Genomic DNA, 18,056 nt, shown 5'->3' with positions numbered 1-18,056 from the left:
CCACTTCTGGTTATACAGCCACAGGAAATGAAAACAGGGTCTTGTAGAGATAGATACCTGCACTCCCAGGCTCACTGCAGCATTATCACAACAGCCAAGACATAGAAACAACCTAAGTGTCGTCAATGGATGAATGGAGAAAGAAAATGTGGTATATATACACAATGAAATATTACTCAGCTGGAAAAAAGAAGGAAACTGCCATTTGTGATAATATAGGCAGACCTGAGGGCATTATGCTAAGTGGTTGGCAATGGCTTTTAGATGCAACACCCAAAGCACCATCTATGAAAGAAGAAGCTAATAACTTGGGCTTCACTGAAGTGAAAAACTGCTCTGCAAAAGACATTGTTAAGAGAAAGAAAAACGAGTCACAGGGAGAAAATTTTTGCGAAACACTTATTTGATAAAGGAATGTTATTGGGGCTTCCCTGGTGGCACAGTGGTTAAGAATCTGCCTGTCAATGCAGGGGACACGGGTTCGAGGCCTGGTCCGGGAAGATCCCACACGCCGCAGAGCAACTAAGCCCATGAGCCACAACTACTGAAGCCCACATGCCACAACTACTGAAGCCTGTGCGCCTAGAGCCTGTGCTCCGCAATAAGAGAAGGCACCACAATGAGAAGCCCTCGCACTGCAACGAAGAGTAGCCCCCGCTCACCGCAACTAGAGAAGGCATGCATAGCAATGAAGACCCAACGCAGCCAAAAAATAAATAAATAAACTAAAAAAAAAAGGTCTCTTATCCAAAATATACAAAGAACTCTTAAAACTCAACAATAAGAAAACAAAGAACACATTTTTTTAAATGCGCAAAAGGGCTGAACAGAAATCTCATTAAAGAAGATGTACAGATGACAAATAAGCATATGAAAAGATGCTTAACATCATATATCGCTAAGGAATTGTAAATTAAAACAACAATGAGAGGGCTTCCCCGGTGGCGCAGTGGTTGAGAGTCCGCCTGCCAATGCAGGGGACACGGGTTCGTGCCCCGGTCTGGGAAGATCCCACATGCCGCGGAGCGGCTGGGCCCGTGAGCCATGGCCGCTGCGCCTGCGCGTCCGGAGCCTGTGCTCTGCAACGGGAGAGGCCACAACAGCGAAAGGCCCGCGTACCGCAAAAACAAACAAGCAAACAAACAATGAGATGTCACCACAAACCTAATAGAATGGCCAAAATCTAAAACACTGACAACACCAAATGCTGGTGAGGATGTAGAGCAACAGGACCTCTTAAAGTGGCTGGTGGGAATGAAAAATGGTACAGTCACTTTGGAAGACAGTCTGGCTGTTTCTTACAAAACTAAACATACTCTTACCATATGATCCAACCATCACCTTCCCCGGTATTTACCCAAATGAGCTGAAAACTTATGTTCATGCAAAAACCTGAACATGAACAGCTTTAGTCATAATCAAAAAACAGGAAGCAATGAAGATGACTTTTAATAGTTGACAGAATACACATACTGTGGGACCTCCATACAATGGCATATTATTCATTAATTTAAAAATATGAGCTATCAAGACACAAAATGACATGGAGAAACACTAAATGCATATTGCTCCATGAAAGAAGCCACCTGAAAAGGCTACATACTGTATGATTCGAACTATATGACATTCTGGACAAGGCAAAATTATACAGACAAGAAGATCAGTGGTTTGAAGAGGTAGAGTACAGGAGATTTTTAGGGCTGTGAAAATATTCTCTTTGAAACTGTCATGGTGGATACATGACATGACACATTTATCAAAAACCTACAGCTCTGTACTATACAACACAAAGAGTAAATACTAATGTAAATTATGGACTTCAATTTTCAGTACTGTATCAACAGTAGTTTATCAATTATAACATATGTACCATACTAACTCAAGTTGTTAAAAATAAATATTGCATAAATAATAAAGATTGTGTGGGTATGTGTGATTACAAAAGATACAGAGATGTAATATTTAAGACAATATCATAAGCGAGGGGAGGGAATGAAACTCTTGGGATAAAATTGATATATTTTATCAGAATTAAGGCAGTATTAATTTGAAATGAGTTATGATAAGTTAAAAATGTATAGTATAATATCTACAGCAACCAATGGGGGAAAACTTTTAAAAAACTAGAAAAGTGACAAAGTAGTTAAAATGACATACTAAATATTTGTTCAACACAAAATAAGGTGGTAATGGAGGAACAAAGGAACAAAAAAAAACCATGATACACATAGAAAACAAAAAGCAAATTGGCAGCTGTAAATCCAACATATCAGTAATTGCCTTACGTGTGAATGAACTGAGTATTCTAAACAAAAGACAAAAATCGTCAGACTTGATTTTTAAAAAAAGAAAAGCAAACTCTGACTTTATGCTTTCTGCTAGAAACACATTTGAGATTCAGAGGCACAAATAAATAGAAAAAAGTAGGCTTCCAATTTTCCCCAAGATGGAGTAAATAGTAAATCTATTTCATTCAGTGACTCCAACCAAAAACTCTGCACAAAATACAAAAAACAACTACCTAAGTACTCTTAAAAGTAAGCAAAAACAGTGTTGCAGAGATACATGGTGATTGCGTGAGTGGATAAAACTCAATAGAAATCTCACCTTTTGGACCAAAGCATCTATGAAAAGGGGTCCCCATTGTAAAAGCATAGAGGAAATTACCATTTTCCTTTTTCTCTTTCATAGCTTAGCCCTGAGGACAATGGAAAATACCCCAGTCACAGAGCTGCAAGGTGGTGTAGGAGTCTAAAATTCTGATGAAAAAACTACCTTTCAGGCAAAAAACAAACAAACAAAAAACCCCAACCAATCAGAAAAAGAGACCTCTGAAGGCCAGAGTGTGTGTTTGTATAGAATTCAGAACTGGAGTGAGGTGGAGAGGGGGACCCCTTAATTCTGTGTATGTATGAAATGGCCCAAATTGAATGTCAGAGAAGAAAATTACAACGTTTGAAATGAAAAATACACTGGGTAGGATCGACAGAAGATTTGACATTGCAGAAGAAATGATTCATTATCTTGAAGATGTAGGAATATAAACTATCCAAAATGAAACACACCAAGAAAAAAAAGCTAAAAAAGGAAGAAGAACGGAGTATCAGTTAGCTGTGGAATAATTTCAAACAGACAAATACATATGTAATTGATGTCTTTGAAGGTGGGGGAAGATAAAAATAATAGAACGGAAAAATTAAAGAATAAATGGCTGAAATATTTTCAAGTTCAATATAAACTATAAACCCACAGATCTAAGAAACTAACCAAACTCCAAGATCAAGAAATATGAAGAACGGACTTCCCTGGTGGCGCAGTGGTTAAGAATCCGCCTGCCAATGCAGGGGACACGGGTTTGAGCCCTGGTCCGGGAAGATCCCACATGCCGTGGAGCAACTAAACCCATGCACCACAACTACTGAGCCTGCGCTCTACAGCCCGTGAGCCACAACTACTGAGCCTGCATGCCACAACTACTGAAGCCCATGTGCCTAGACCCCGTGCTCCACAACAAGAGAAGCCATCGCAATGAGAAGCCCGCGCACCACAACAAAGAGTAGCCCCTGCTCGCCACAACTAGAGAAAGCCTGTGCGCAGCAATGAAGACCCAACACAACCAAAAAAAATTAATTAATTAAAAAATTTTTTTAATAAAATAAGGAATATGAAGAAAACAATAAGGTGCAACATGATCAAACTGTTTAAAAGTAATCACAAAAAGATTACTTACTTACAAGCAGCTACAGAAAAAAAAAAGACCATTGTGAATACAGAAACAAGCATAAGCATGACAGCCCTCAGGAAACAGTACAAGACAGAAGACAGTGCAAGAACACCTTTAAAATGTGAAAAGAAAAAAAAATGTCAGTCTAGAATTCTATGCATAGCAAAAAAATATTTCAAAAATGAAGGCAATATACTTTCTCAGTACACAAAAGCTGAAAGAAATCACTAGCAGACCTTGTACCAGAAGAAATGTTAAATCCTTCATACAGAAAGATATGATATCAGATGAAAACTGGAACTATAAAAAGAATGAAAAACCTTGTAAATGGTAATTTATAAGTTAAATATAATATACTTTTTCATATTTTTAATATCCTTAAAATAAAATTGAACTGTTTAAAGCAAAACTAATAAAAATGTATCATGGGGCTTCCCTGGTGGCGCAGTGGTTGGGAGTCCGCCTGCCGATGCAGGGGACACGGGTTCGTGCCCCAGTCCTGGAGGATCCTGCGGGCCATGGAGCAGCTGGGCCCGTGAGCCATGGCCGCTGAGCCGGCGTGTCCGGAGTCTGTGCTCCGCAACGGGAGAGGCCACAACAGTGAGAGGCCCATGTACCGCAAAAAAAAAAAGTATCATGGTTTTAATAAAAGTAGAAATCAAAGTATGATGTTTTATGGTTCTAATATTGTATGCAAAATGGTATAATATTACTTAAAGATAGATTGTGATAAGTTAAAGATATACAGTTGACCCTTGAACAACACAAGGATTGGGTGCCAACCCCTGTTCAGTTGAAAATCTGCATATAACTTTACAGTCCATCCTCCATATCCACAGTTCCACATCCATGGGTTCAACCAACTGCGGATCGTGTAGCACTGTAGTACATATTTATTGAAAAATGTCTGAGTACAAGTGGACCCACGGAGTTCAAACCCGTGTTGTTCAAGGGTCAACTGTATACTATAACTCTAAACCAAATGCTAAAAACCAAAGTGCCATATACAATAAATCAACAAAGGAGATAAAATGAACCCATAAAAGTACTCAATCCAAAGGAAGGGGACACAGAGAAAAGAGGAAACAGAACAGATGGACTAGAAAATATCAAGATGGTATATTTAAACCCAGTGACATAGATGACCACATTAAATGCAGATGCTCTGAAGATTCCAGTTTCAATGAGCTGTGATTGACTGGATAAAGAAGCAAGACACAGTCATATGCTGCCTATGTGAAACTTACTTGAGAAATACAATTTCTCCTAACAGTGTTGTGTAGTTTTCAATAGAAAGGTACTGTACTCCTTTTGCTGATCTGTTTCATGCATATTTTACTCTCTTTATGCTATTGTGAATGCAATTATTTCATAATTTCATTTTTGGATTGTTCATTGCTAGTGTATAGAAACACAGTGAACTTGATTCTTGTGTCCTGAGACCTTGCTAAACTTAATTATCCTCATTTTGGGGTAGATTTCTTAGGATTTTCTACCTACAAGATCCTGTAATTTGTAACATAATATAGTTTTACTTCTTCCATTCTAATTATATGCCTTTCTTTTTCTTGATTTATTATACTGGCTAGAAATTCCAGCATAACCTGTATTAGGAGTGGTAAGAAGGGGTATCTTTACCATGTTACTACTCTTTTTTTTTTTTTTTTTTGCAGCACGCGGGCCTCTCACTGTTGTGGCCTCTCCTGCTGCGAAGCACAGGCTCCGGACGCGCAGGCTCAGCGGCCATGGCTCACGGGCCCAGCCTCCCCGCGGCATGTGGGATCTTCCCAGACCGGGGCACGAACCCGTGTCCCCTGCATCAGCAGGCGGACTCTCAACCGCTGCGCCACCAGGGAAGCCCCCATGTTACTACTCTTATATGGAAATCACCTGGTCTTTCACCATAAGAAGGATGTTAGCTATAGGCTTTCCAAAGACACCCTTCATCAGGTCGAGGTTTTTTCCTAGTTTGTTAAGGAGTTACTTGTTTTATTTTAATGAATGGGTGTTGGGTTTTATCAAATGCTTTTGCTGAATTGGCTGAGATGATTATACGTTTCTTCCTTTACTCTATTAACATGATGTTTTACATTATTTTATTTTCAAATGTAAAACCATCCCTGCATTCCTAGGAAAATGGTCATGATTTATAATCTTGCATTAGTTATCTATTGCAGTGTAGCAAATTGCTCTAAAATTTGGCTTAAAAATAGTAAACACATTATTTCGCATTTTCTGTGGGTCACGCATTTGGGAGTGGCTTAGCTGGATGGTTTTGGATGAAGATCTCTCATGAGGTTGTGGTCAAGAAGTCAACCAGGGCAATGACATCACTGAAAATGGCAGATTGGCAGCAGCAAGGGCCTGTCCCTCCAGAGAAACACTGAAAAGATGAGCAGAAGCTATCGGAATCAACTTTGCTGGAACTCTGGAAAATGCTCAAAGGTATACAGCAACGACCATTCCTTTTTATATATTGTTGGATTTGATTTGTTAATATTTTATTAAGGATTTTTGCATCTATGTTCACAAGCGATGTTTGTAGTCTTTGCTTGTGATTGTCAGGTGTAATACTGCCCTTAAAACATGAGTAAGAAATTGCCCTTTCCTGGGACTTCCCTGGTCGTCCAGTGGGTAAGACTCTGCTCCCAGTACAGGGGGCCCGGGTTCAATCCCTGGTCAGGAAACTAGATCCCGCATGCATGCCACAACAAAGAAGTCCACATGCCGCAGCTAAAAATCCTGCATGCCACAACTAAGACCCTGCACAGCCAAAATAAACAAACAAATAAATAATTTTTTTAAAAAGTTCATTCTTTTAAAAAATTGTTCTTTCCTCTATTTTTAAATAGAATTTGTGTAGGATTGTATTATTCCACTCATTTGCATTAAATGTTCAATAGACTTTACCAGTGAAGCCAGCTGCGCCTGGACTTTTCTTTGTGCAAAGATGTTAAATGACTGATTCAATGTCTTTACTTGATATTAATCTAATCAGACTTGATGCTACTTTGTCAGTTTTGCTAATTTTGCTAGGAATTCCTTTCATCTAACTCGTCCAATTTGTTGGCACAAAGTTGTGAATAATATTTCCCTTTGACTTTCTTTTCATTTCTCTAGGGCATGTACTGATGTATCCTCTTTCATTCTGATTTTGAGAGTTTATGTCTTCACTCTTTTTGTCTTGGTCAGTCTAGCTAAACATTTATCAACTTTGTTGATTTTTCAAAGAACCAACTTTGTGTATTTCATTGATTTCTCTATTTTTTTGTTTTCTATTTCATTGATTTTTGCTGTGATCATTACTACAGTAAAGTCCCCTGCATACGAATGAGTTCTGTTCCAAGAGTGCGTTCATAAGTCCAATTTGTTTGTAAGTCCAACAAAGTTAGCCTAGGTACCCAACTAACACAATCGGCTATATAGTACTGTACTGTAATACGTTTATATTATTGACACTTTTCACACAAATAATACATAAAAAACAAACACACAAAAAAACATTTTTAATCTGACTGTACAGTTCCTAGAAAAGTACAGTAGTACAGTACAACGGCTGGCACACAGGGGCTGGCATCAAGTGAACAGGCAAGAAGAGTTACTGACTGGAGGACGGAGAGGAGGTGGGAGATGGTAGAGCTGAAGGATCATCAACAATAGAAGACGGAGGGCAAGCTGCAATTTCACTCACGCCTGACGTTATGGCACAGGTTCTGGTTCCTTGCTGGATTCAATTCTATCTACCCTCTTGATAAAACAATCCAGGGATGTCTGGGTAGTAGCTCTTTTTTTCTCATCATAGATGACAAGGTAGCACTGGATTGCATTCTGAACGGCTGCTGCAAGTTTTGTGTACTGTTCTACATTCAGGTTTTGTGCCTCAAAATCTTAACAGTGCCTCCTCAAATAAATAAAATCCCCTTGCCATTTCCTGCATCATGAATCTCTTTAGTTCTTCAGTTACTTCTTCTTCCTCTTGTCCCTCTTCGTCCTTTCTCTGGGCCTCCAATTCCATCAGGTCTTCATTAATAAGCTCCTTGTGTTGCACAGCAAGGAGTTCAGTGAAGTTGTCCTCTTGCAGATCTAGCTCCAGCTTCTCACTGAGGGTCACTACGTTGCCGAAGACCTCTTTGGACCCCTCATCCACCTTCTCAAGTCCACGAAAATCATGAACAAACTGTGGGCAAAGGTCCTTCCAAACCCCATTCATGGTGACAGCCGTAAACTCACACCAAGTGAAGTCAATATTTTTTATGGCCTTGTAGATGTTATAGTCCTTCCAAAATTGTCACAAGGTTGTTCCTGATTTGTCACTTGCCTTTACTGTCTGACGAAAAGTGTGACATAAATAATTTTTCTTGAAAGTCGCTATAACTCCCTTGTCCATAGGTTGGATGAGCAATGTAGTATTCAGTGGCAGATGTACTACTATGACATTGGGATGAAAGTCATCCATGAATGGGGGGTGGCCCAGAGCATTATCGAGCAGCAAAAGAATGTTGAATGGGATGTCCTTCTCCAAGAAATATTTCTCTACCTCCGGGATAAAGTAGTGGAAAAACCAGTCCTGGAAAATGGCCCGTGTAACACAGGCTTTGGGGTTACTCTTCCACACAACAGGAAGAGAGCCCTTGGCTATGTTTTAAAGGGCTCTTGGGTTCTCTGAGTGATAAACTAAGACAGGCTTCAGCTTCATATCACCAGAAGCATTGCCACCAAACAACAGAGTTAGCCTATCCTTTGCTGCTTTATAGCCTGGCATCAACTTTTCCTCCTTACTGATGTAACTTCGGTCTGGCATCCTCTTCCAGTACAGTCGTGTCTCATCGACGTTAAAAACTTGCTGGGGTAAATACACACCATCATCAGTAAGTTCTCGGAGTGTTTCAGGAAATTCCCAGGCAGCTACCATATATGCACTTGCTGCCTCTCCACTTACTTTTACGTTGTCAAGGTTGGCTCTAGCCTTGAACCGATGAAACCAGCCATGGCTGGCATTAAAAGATGTGCCCTCTGATTCTTCACCATGTTACTTCTTCAAGTCTTCATAAAGCCTTTTAGCTTTCTCTTGAATCAGCGTTAAGCTGAGCAGGACTCGACGCTGATGCTGATCCTGCATCTACACATTGAGGAGTTTCTCTATCTCCTCCATCACTTTTTCACGTTTCTTTGATATCATTGTCGACATCATCGTCACAGCAGCCTTCACATGTTCCGTGATCTTGTCCTTGTTCTTTAGAATGGTGCCAGTGGTTGAATAATTCATAAGAATGAGTGATGCCTGCCATCTCTTTGGCTCGCTCCACTCTCTCAATTATTTTCACTTTTGTTTCCATTGTTATCACTTGGTGCTTCTTAGCAGGACAAGCTACATCACCACTGCTTTTACGCTTGCTTCCCGACATCCTGGGCTTGAAATAAAGATACTGTACTACTGTACTCTATACAGTAAAGTACACAAAAGCATAACCACTTGCAGAGGATGCACGTGTGGGACAACGTACGCCAGACACGTGAACTAACGTACGTGATTTGACATACAAACACACGTTCGCATCTTTGAAAGTTCGCAACTTGTAGGTGCGTATGTAGGGGACTTACTGTATATTCTTCCTTCTGCTTACTGTGGGTTTGACTTCCTCTTCTTTTTCTAGGTTCCTGAAGTGGAAGCTTATGTAATTGATTTGAGACCTTTCTTCTTCTCTAATGTAAGCATTTAATGCTATGAACTTTCCTCTAAGCACTAGTTTAGATACATGCCATAAGTTTTGACATATTGCATTTTAATCTTAACTCAGTTTCAAGATATTTTCTAATTTTCCTTGTGATTTTTTCTTTGATCCATGGGTTATTTTAAAGTGTGTTATTTAATTTCCAAACATTTGGAGATCTCCAAGATTTCCTTCTGTTGTTGGTTTCTACTCCATTATGGTTAGGACAAGTAATTTTACTGTGATAGCTAACTAATACAAAATGATGAAGTTAAATTACATCCCTGCTTTCCAAACTTTAATGTGCAGGTGAATCCTCTAGACATCTTTTTTTTTTTTTTTTTAAGACACCTTGTTTTGATTCAGTAAGGCTGGGGTGAAGCTGAGATTATGCACTTCTAACACACTCCCAGCAGAGTCTAACACACTTCAGACCACACTTTAAGTGCTAAGATTTAGCACTTAACTTAAAGGATGATAACAATTTTCAAGATACTTAGTATTTAATTTCTTAATTCCATTCATGTTATGATATGTTCCAAGTTACCATCTTTATTATTTATTACTGGAAATGAACGTCTATTATCATAGTGCTTTACATTTTTTAGAGACCATTTTTACACTTTATCCCACTCATTTTTCACAAGAATGTCAAATAAGGTGGGCATGCATTTATTTGATCATCATTCCAGGAGTGAAGAAACCGAGGTTCAGAGAGGTTGGGACTACCCTGAAGTTGCTCACAATTTCAACCTTAGATCATGCTCATTCCTTTCAATAACATTATACATTTGTAAAGCTGAGTTTTCAGTGATTAAAATAAAAAGTATCATGTGAAGATCAACGTGGTACAGGAAGTGAAGGTGGTTTATCCAATCTGGGTCCAAGGTTTGAGAAGTGTGAATGCCCAGCAGGCACCTTAATATTTAATTAGTTTCAGGATATTTATTTAAGGAAGAAATAAAAAATATTTTTTCAAGCCATGTGTATTGTGTATTATTTTTTTCAAACGGCTACTGAATACTTATATTTGAACTCAATAACAGGATTTTGGAGTATTCTTGTTGGTCTAGGGGGTGCCACAAAAAAATTACTGAGATGCTCAGGTCACTGTGAGTGGAGAAACTTTGGGGACATCTGCCATAGATAATTAATCCCATATATATATATATACCCCTTTAGTTAGATTATGCTGGGGAATTTGTGATTTTCTCTGCTCACTATACTACCATGTAAATTAATGCACTCTTTTGGAATTTAAGCATGTATGAGGAGGGGAAGGTGTCTTTTCTATGTTTTTGAAAGTCATTGGCAGAGTCTCGTGTTGCTGTGGGTGTCATGCATGGGGTGTGGTGCCTTTCAATAATTACACTGATGGGAAAACTGAGAAGAAATTTCTAAAAGCCACAGGGAGAATCAGTAGCTGAACTCAGGAGCACATGAAAAGCAGGTTCCTATGGAGTCTGCCACACATTTTTGTGGACTTATTAGAAAAAAAAAATCTTCTAAGTCCTTGTAAACCTTGATTTATGGTTTACTTTGGGGCAGGGAGAAGATGAAACAAAAATTGTCATCAGAATGTAAGATGTCCACCTAACCCTCAGATCTTTCAGGTACTGCCTTTAATTTGTTTATTTGCTGGTTCTCCAAACCCAACTAATACCGGATAACAACCAGCCCTCCACAGTGCTTGACAATGTGCTCAAGTGTGAATCGATAAGGTGGAATCTTCTTGAAAGTTTTTTTTTTCCAACTTGAAGATTTCATATACTTAAATCTTAAGTGGTTGGTTTGAGAACCATTTGAGCGCTGATTTAGTGTAATGTGAGTAAAATAAGGTCGTGAAAGCTAGCGATTATGAAAGTCCTTTAATATAAAATGTTGCTTGCTGGTCTCACAACGTGCATTTTCTCTTCCACCGGCGCCTGGGCTAACAACCTGGCAGGCACCCGTTCCACAGCTGTCTTTGGTGGGGGTAGCATAAATACAGACGCCAGGGCCCTGCCCCTCAAACTGTATCACAATCTCTGGGTGTGGAGCTGGGTTTAACTGTTTTTAAAAACTCCCCAGATATTTCTACTGTGCCGCCAGAGTTGAGAACCGCCAGAATAAAGTTCTTTAGCATCTGATTCATTGAGTTTCTCATCTTTCTAAATTTTCTCTTGAAATCACAGTCCAGAGGACTATGGACTTTTCCCTAGTCTCGGAAAAAAAAAAAAAAACCCTACATTTGGATCCACTAGTTAATTCATACTTGAGTCAACATGTTGAAGGTTAATCCTACCCAAAGGGAAGAAATGAAAGTTTTTTTTTTTTTCCAAGAAGTCCAACTCATCTCACACAGGAAAACGGAGAGAGATGGCGTTTGCCTTTTCAGAATTCTGCACGCCCAGCCTGAGTCAGCACTTGAGCATGAGATCACATCATCTCTTGGGCGGGGGGGGGGGGGTCGTCTTATCTTCGTCTCGGCTCTCCTGGCGACCTCCTACACACTTCGCCACTATGCCAGGTTACTGGAGCACAAGATGGGCCCCCGGCCCTCGCTCATCTGCAGGCTGGCTGCCCTTGGGAAGCTCTCACCCTGCACAACCTTACCCTGCGGTCCTGCTGGGCTCCAGCAAGAGCCCCTTTAACACTCACTCACTCACTAATGGATTCAGCACATACCTGATGCCTTTTGATCAGGTGGGGCAAACTGACTACATTTCCTACATCATAAACCCTTGCCAAGGCTCGCCCTCCTCCACCGCACACCCTGGTCCTGGTTAAGGTCCTCACTGTCTCTTACCTGGACATCCGCAGTAGCCCCCTGATCAGACTTGCTCCCTGGAGCCTCATCCTCTTCGAACGCCGCCATGTGCTGTCCAGAGCCCCCTGTTTACACTCACATATGGCTGGTCCTCATCCCTGGTCCGCACACTCCAGAGGTGCCTGCCACAAAGGTCCGCATGACCAGTTAAAGGTGCTAGAACGGCCGTGAGCTGGTCTCTGCCCACTTCCTGGGCGGCCATCCCACTGCTCTAGCCTCACCGAATCCTCCAGCAATGCTGATTCATGGCTCCCCATGTGCATCCTGCTGGGCATTGCTTAACCGCCTCCTATTCACCTGCTGCTGAGGGGGGATTCCGGTCCTAGGGTCATGGGGATGGCCAAGGACACACACGGCGCTGGACAGAGGAGATTGTCACACATCCTCACAGCTAGGGGCAGAAGAGGACCCCGCGCCACTCAGGGCCCCACGGGGGCTGTGCTTGGGGACAGAGTGAACAGCCTGTTTCTTGCAGCGGTGAGCTCGGTGGTATCAAGGGGCGGGGTGACCTCCGGCTCAAGAGGCAGGGTGTGGTTGGCTTGTTTGAACACCTCCACAGGCTGAAACCCGCTCCTCAGGGATAAGCAGGAACTGTGCCTGGTCTCCTTGACAAGGAGGGTTGCTTGGGTGGGGGACCTCATCCTGGGGAGCAGGGTGGGGAGGGGAACCTGTGGTCTGGGCATCTGAGGCTCTGGGGGCTTCACCAGATGTCAAGGCAGCACTTAATACTGGGCCCTTGTCTTAGGTTTCACATCACAGACACGAGAACTTCCTCTCTGTGTTTCTCTATTTCCCCCTCCCATTGGCTCTCTGGCTCAGTCCTGGTCCCCCTGTACTGTCAGCTCAGGCTTTCTGTCCAGCAGGACAGGTCCCCTGACCTATCCCCGCCGGCTGGTCACCCACCAATCCCTAGTAACCCTTACCCAGAAGCTAAAAAAGTACTTTTAATTTTGTCTTTCCTTTAGAATGTAAGCTCCTTGAGGACAAGGACCCTGTACAACTTACTTGCTTTCAAATCCTTGGTAAATGCCCAAGAAAAGATGGTGTATTTTAAGAATATAACTCACAAATGTACTTTTACCAAAAAAGTTCTAGTTTACTTTTACTAAATTTTACACTGTCAGAAAAAGCAAGTCTGTTGGAATCCCTGAGAAAACAGGCAACAACAAAACTTTAAACTCTATAAGAAAACTGTGAGGGGAATTTATGTAAAATTGTTTTGCTAATACACCCTCCCATCCTCTTTTCTTCACAACATTTAGTTTGGCCCACCTGCACATATGCCCTCCTCTTAAACTGTTAAGCATGGATTTAAAGACAGCTTGTAATTCCTAAGCACCATGTCAAGTCAGCGTGTGGGCAAGCCGTTCACATGACCAGGAGCTGAGCTCACCTTTGCCATCACCCAGGGCACCTGGGCTGAGGCATTTGGGGTCAGTGCCTCCAGGGACCTTCAGGTAGGAAACAAACACAGCGACAAAACTACTTTTATAATCCCTGGCCTACCCTTAGGGGACGACTCCAACATCTCATGACTTGTGAGAAGCAGAGCAGGACTGAAACCCAGGTGCACCCAGCCCCGGAGATGGTGCAGAGCTGGGCCTGGCAGGAAAGTGGATGCAGAGAGCAGGCTGAAGTGGAGGCTCAGGTGCAGCAGAGGGGACGAGCCAGCAGCCTCAGGCCCCGCCGGCCCAAAGACAAGTTTTCTTTGTGCTGTACTTACAACTTTTTCCACTTTTTTTTTTGTGGGAAAATATACATAAAATTTACCATGTTAACCACTTTAAGCGTACAGTTCAATGGCATTAAGTATACTCACATTGTTGTGAACTATCTCCAACATCCATCTCCAGAACTCTTTTCATCTTGTAAAACTGAAACTCTGTCCCCATTAAACACTAACTCCCCAGTCTCCCCTCCCCTTGCCCCTGGCAACCACAGTTCTACTTTCTGTAGAATTTCTATGAATTTTAGGACTCTAAGTACCTTATATAAATGGAATGATATACTATTTGTCTTTTTGTGATTGGCTTATTTCATGTAGCATAATGTCGACAATGTCCATGTTGTGGCATGTGTCAGAATATCCTACCTTTTTAACACTGAATAATATTCTGTCATACGAATATACCACATTTTAGTTGCCCATTCATCCATCAATGGACACTTGGGGTACTCCCACATTTTAGCTATTGTGAATAATTCTGCTATGAACATGAGTGTACAGACATCTCTTTGAGACCCTGCTTTCAAATCTTTTAAGCATACACTCAGAAGTGGAACTGCTGGGTCATAGGGTAATTCTATTTTTATTTTTTTGATGAGTAGCCATACTGTTTTCCCCAACAGCTATACTGTTTGGCATTCCCATCAGCACCGTACAAGGGTTCCAACTTGTCCACATTCTCACCAAGACTTATTTTTTTCTGTTTTATTATTATTTTTAGTAATAGTCCATCCTAATGGGTATGAGGTGGTATCTCACTGTAGTTTGATTTTCATTTCCCTAATGATGATTGATGTTGAGCTTCTTTTCAATTGAAAAAATTGGTTCTCAACATGAAGAATCTGGAAATTTCTCAGCTCCAAATTCCTGGCCTCTTTTGACAAATCAAAGATCTGGCAAAGCTGGGCACTCATTCCCACAAGGCAGGTCAGCCTGAGGGCAGGGTTGCTGTCTGGAAGGCACAAGCAATCTCCAGTTCACCACAGTCCCCGCCACTCCCTACTGCCTGACCCAGAGGGCACGGGCGTTTGTGACTCCCTGTGGCGATGGTCAGCGCTGCTCTCAATTTGTCCATACCTTTAGGCGAACGACTCACCCCAATCCAGCCACATGTTTTCCCCACCTGGCCCCTCGGGCCTCTAGAAAACTGTCGGTCAGCTCTGGAGACCACATGTGACTGGGGTCTCCACTTCTTTTCCATAAGCTTCTTGTAATCATCTCCCAACGGGAGCCAAAAAGGCTTTGCCAAGCAAATAACAGAGAAGAACTTTCCCCGAAAAACTTAATAAATCCATCAAGAATCTGGGAGTGACCAAGGAGTGACAGCCTGAGCCCAGATGATCTCTAACAGAGGGTTTTTGAAATAAACAGCAGGCTGAGCCCCCGATCCCCCGGCATTATGCTTTTACAGATGCCGTGCTTTGGAGTAAATGGCATGACTTGAGGCTTTCTTGAGATGACAGAGGCAGAATACCAAAGAAGTTGCTGGCGAGGAGCATGTCTATTGCTACACCTACTAAACAAATGCACAGAGGGCTTGCTCCGTGACGAACGCCCTCACTGTCCCCATGGGGAGAAGCCAGGGGTGCTCCACTCTCCCCCAGTTTGCAGCCCGTACCCGGGATCTTTGGCAGAGACACCAAGACCTGCAGAAGGAAACCTGGGATATTGTGTGTCTGGGAAGACAGGCAGGACCCTCAGAGCCTGCTCCCAGACTGAAGCTGGTGAATCACCCAGCATCTCATGGTGAGAAAGGGCAGGAGCAGGAGAGTCTGGGGCAAACCCAGAGAGGAAAGGGGTCACCCGGGGCTACGGCCTTCCTGGGACCTCTTAGTCTTACCCTTATGCAAGGATCTAGTCCTATTAACCTGCCTAGCACCTTGAGGATGTGCACCCATTTCACAGGAGAGGAAAACAGAGGTTTGCGTCACCGTGGCACGTGACCTTGGATGTGAACTATAAAAGTGTTATTAAGCTGGGCCGAAGTGAGAGAGTGGCATGGACTTATATATATTACCAAATGTAAAATAGCTAGCTAGTGGGAAGCAGCCACACAGCACAGGGAGATCAGCTTGGTGCTTTGTGACCACCTAGAGGGGTGGGATAGGGAGGGTGGGAGGGTGGGAGGGAGACGCAACACGGAGGAGGTATGGGGATATATGTATAGCTGATTCACTTTGTTATAAAGCAGAAACTAACACACCACTGTAAAGCAATCATACTCCAATAAAAATGTTTTCAAAAAAAAAGTGTTATTAAAGGTCTATTTGAAAATTCCGAGTCCCTAGCTAAGTTGATTACGTGCAGCCTGGATCAATTATGGCTTTAGTAAAAAGATGCTCAAGCTACCCATGGCAGCGTCTCATCATTTTGCAAATGTAGGCTGGCCCAGAAATCCTTAAGGGGCGCGCGGGTTATCAGAACAAACGGGCAGCTGCATTATTATTGTAAGTAGGTTCATTGAGCACCTGCATCGAGCACTCGGGCCAAGTGTGCTTCTAAACCTTCCCATGTACTAACTGACACCACAGGTCTTCGAGGTCATACTGAACTCAGGATGTGGGGCACAGACAGGTCTCGGGGATCCGGCTTCAAGGACAGTGCTGTAAGCCATCATACGAGCCCATTCTTTCAACTACTCCAACCTCAGGGCTGTGTGTGCTTCTCTACAAGAATTACCATCTGCCCACCCTGCCTGCTCAGAGCATCATTCCAAAAGCAAATCTGCCCCCATACCCCTTTTTTGTTTCCTACAAGAAACGAGAGCATCTGCGTCTGTGATTCTCTATTCCTCACGACCCAGTGAAGTGGGTGCTGATCTAGAACCAGGAGAGGGTAAGCAGCGTGGGCACAGGTGAGTGGCAGAGGCTAGGCGCCCAGTCCCCCTGTCCCAGAGCTCGGGTCCCTGCGGTCCACCCACAGTGAGTGACCAGCAAACCTCAGGAGGATGAATAAGCACGTCCAGGAGTTCTTCTGTCCAATTCAGGTAATTGATGACTCCACCCCTATTCCTCTGTAAGGCACAAACTCCTTGAATAACATTTTGGGTTAACATTTTTGTAAAATACATTACATACTGTTTTCCTTGCATTTCTTTCTTGGTCAACTGTCAGACTTTATTTTAGTGATTTTGATGGAAAATTTACTAAATGGCTTTACACATCTTTACATTTTTTTTTTTTCAGAGCAGCTTAAAAAAAAACTGTATTACGGAGAATTTTGAAGACACACAAAAGTAGTTCATAGTAAAAACCTGCAGCGTGCACTCTGCCGGGTCTGGCCTCTGGGCTCACAAGGCATTTGTAGGAACCATTCACGCTGTGAGTAAAGCAGGAATGTGTTCTTTCTCATGGTGAATGTCTCTTTCAGGCATTTTCTTTGCTACAAAAGATTATGTTGTGGCCATCATCAAAAAATCTACAAACAACAAATGCTGGAGAGGGTGTGGAGAAAAGGGAACCCTCCTGCACTGTTGGTGGGCATGTAAATTGATACAACCACTATGGAGAACAGTATGGAGGTTCCTTAAAAAACTAAAAGTAGAACTACTATACGACCCAGCAATCCCACTACTGGGCATATACCCTGAGAAAACCATAATTCAAAAGGATACATGTACCCCAATGTTCATTGCAGCACTATTTACAATAGCCAGGACATGGAAACAACCTAAATGCCCACTGACAGATGAATGGATAAAGAAGATGTGGTACATATCTGTGGTACAGTGAAATATTACTTGACCATAAAAAAGAATGAAATTGGGTCATTTGTAGAGATGGGGGTGGACCTAGAGACTGTCATACAGAGTGAAGTAAGTCAGAAAGAGAAAAACAAATATCGTATATTAACAAATTAAGAAAAACAAATATTAAGAAAAACAAATATTGTATATTAACAAATATCGTATATTAACTCATATATGTGGAATCTAGAAAAATGGTACAGATGAACCTATTTGCAGGAATAGAGACACAGACGTAGAGAATGACATGTGGGCACAGTGGGGGGAAGGGGAGGGTGGGACGAATTGGGAGATTAGGATTGACATGTATACACTACCATGAGTAAAACAGATAGCTAGCA

Source organism: Leucopleurus acutus (genome assembly GCF_964270905.1).
Source record: "Leucopleurus acutus genome assembly, chromosome: 16".
Lineage (NCBI taxonomy): Eukaryota > Metazoa > Chordata > Mammalia > Artiodactyla > Delphinidae > Leucopleurus > Leucopleurus acutus.
The sequence above is the reverse complement of the archived record's forward strand: the minus strand, read 5'-3'. Positions refer to the sequence as shown.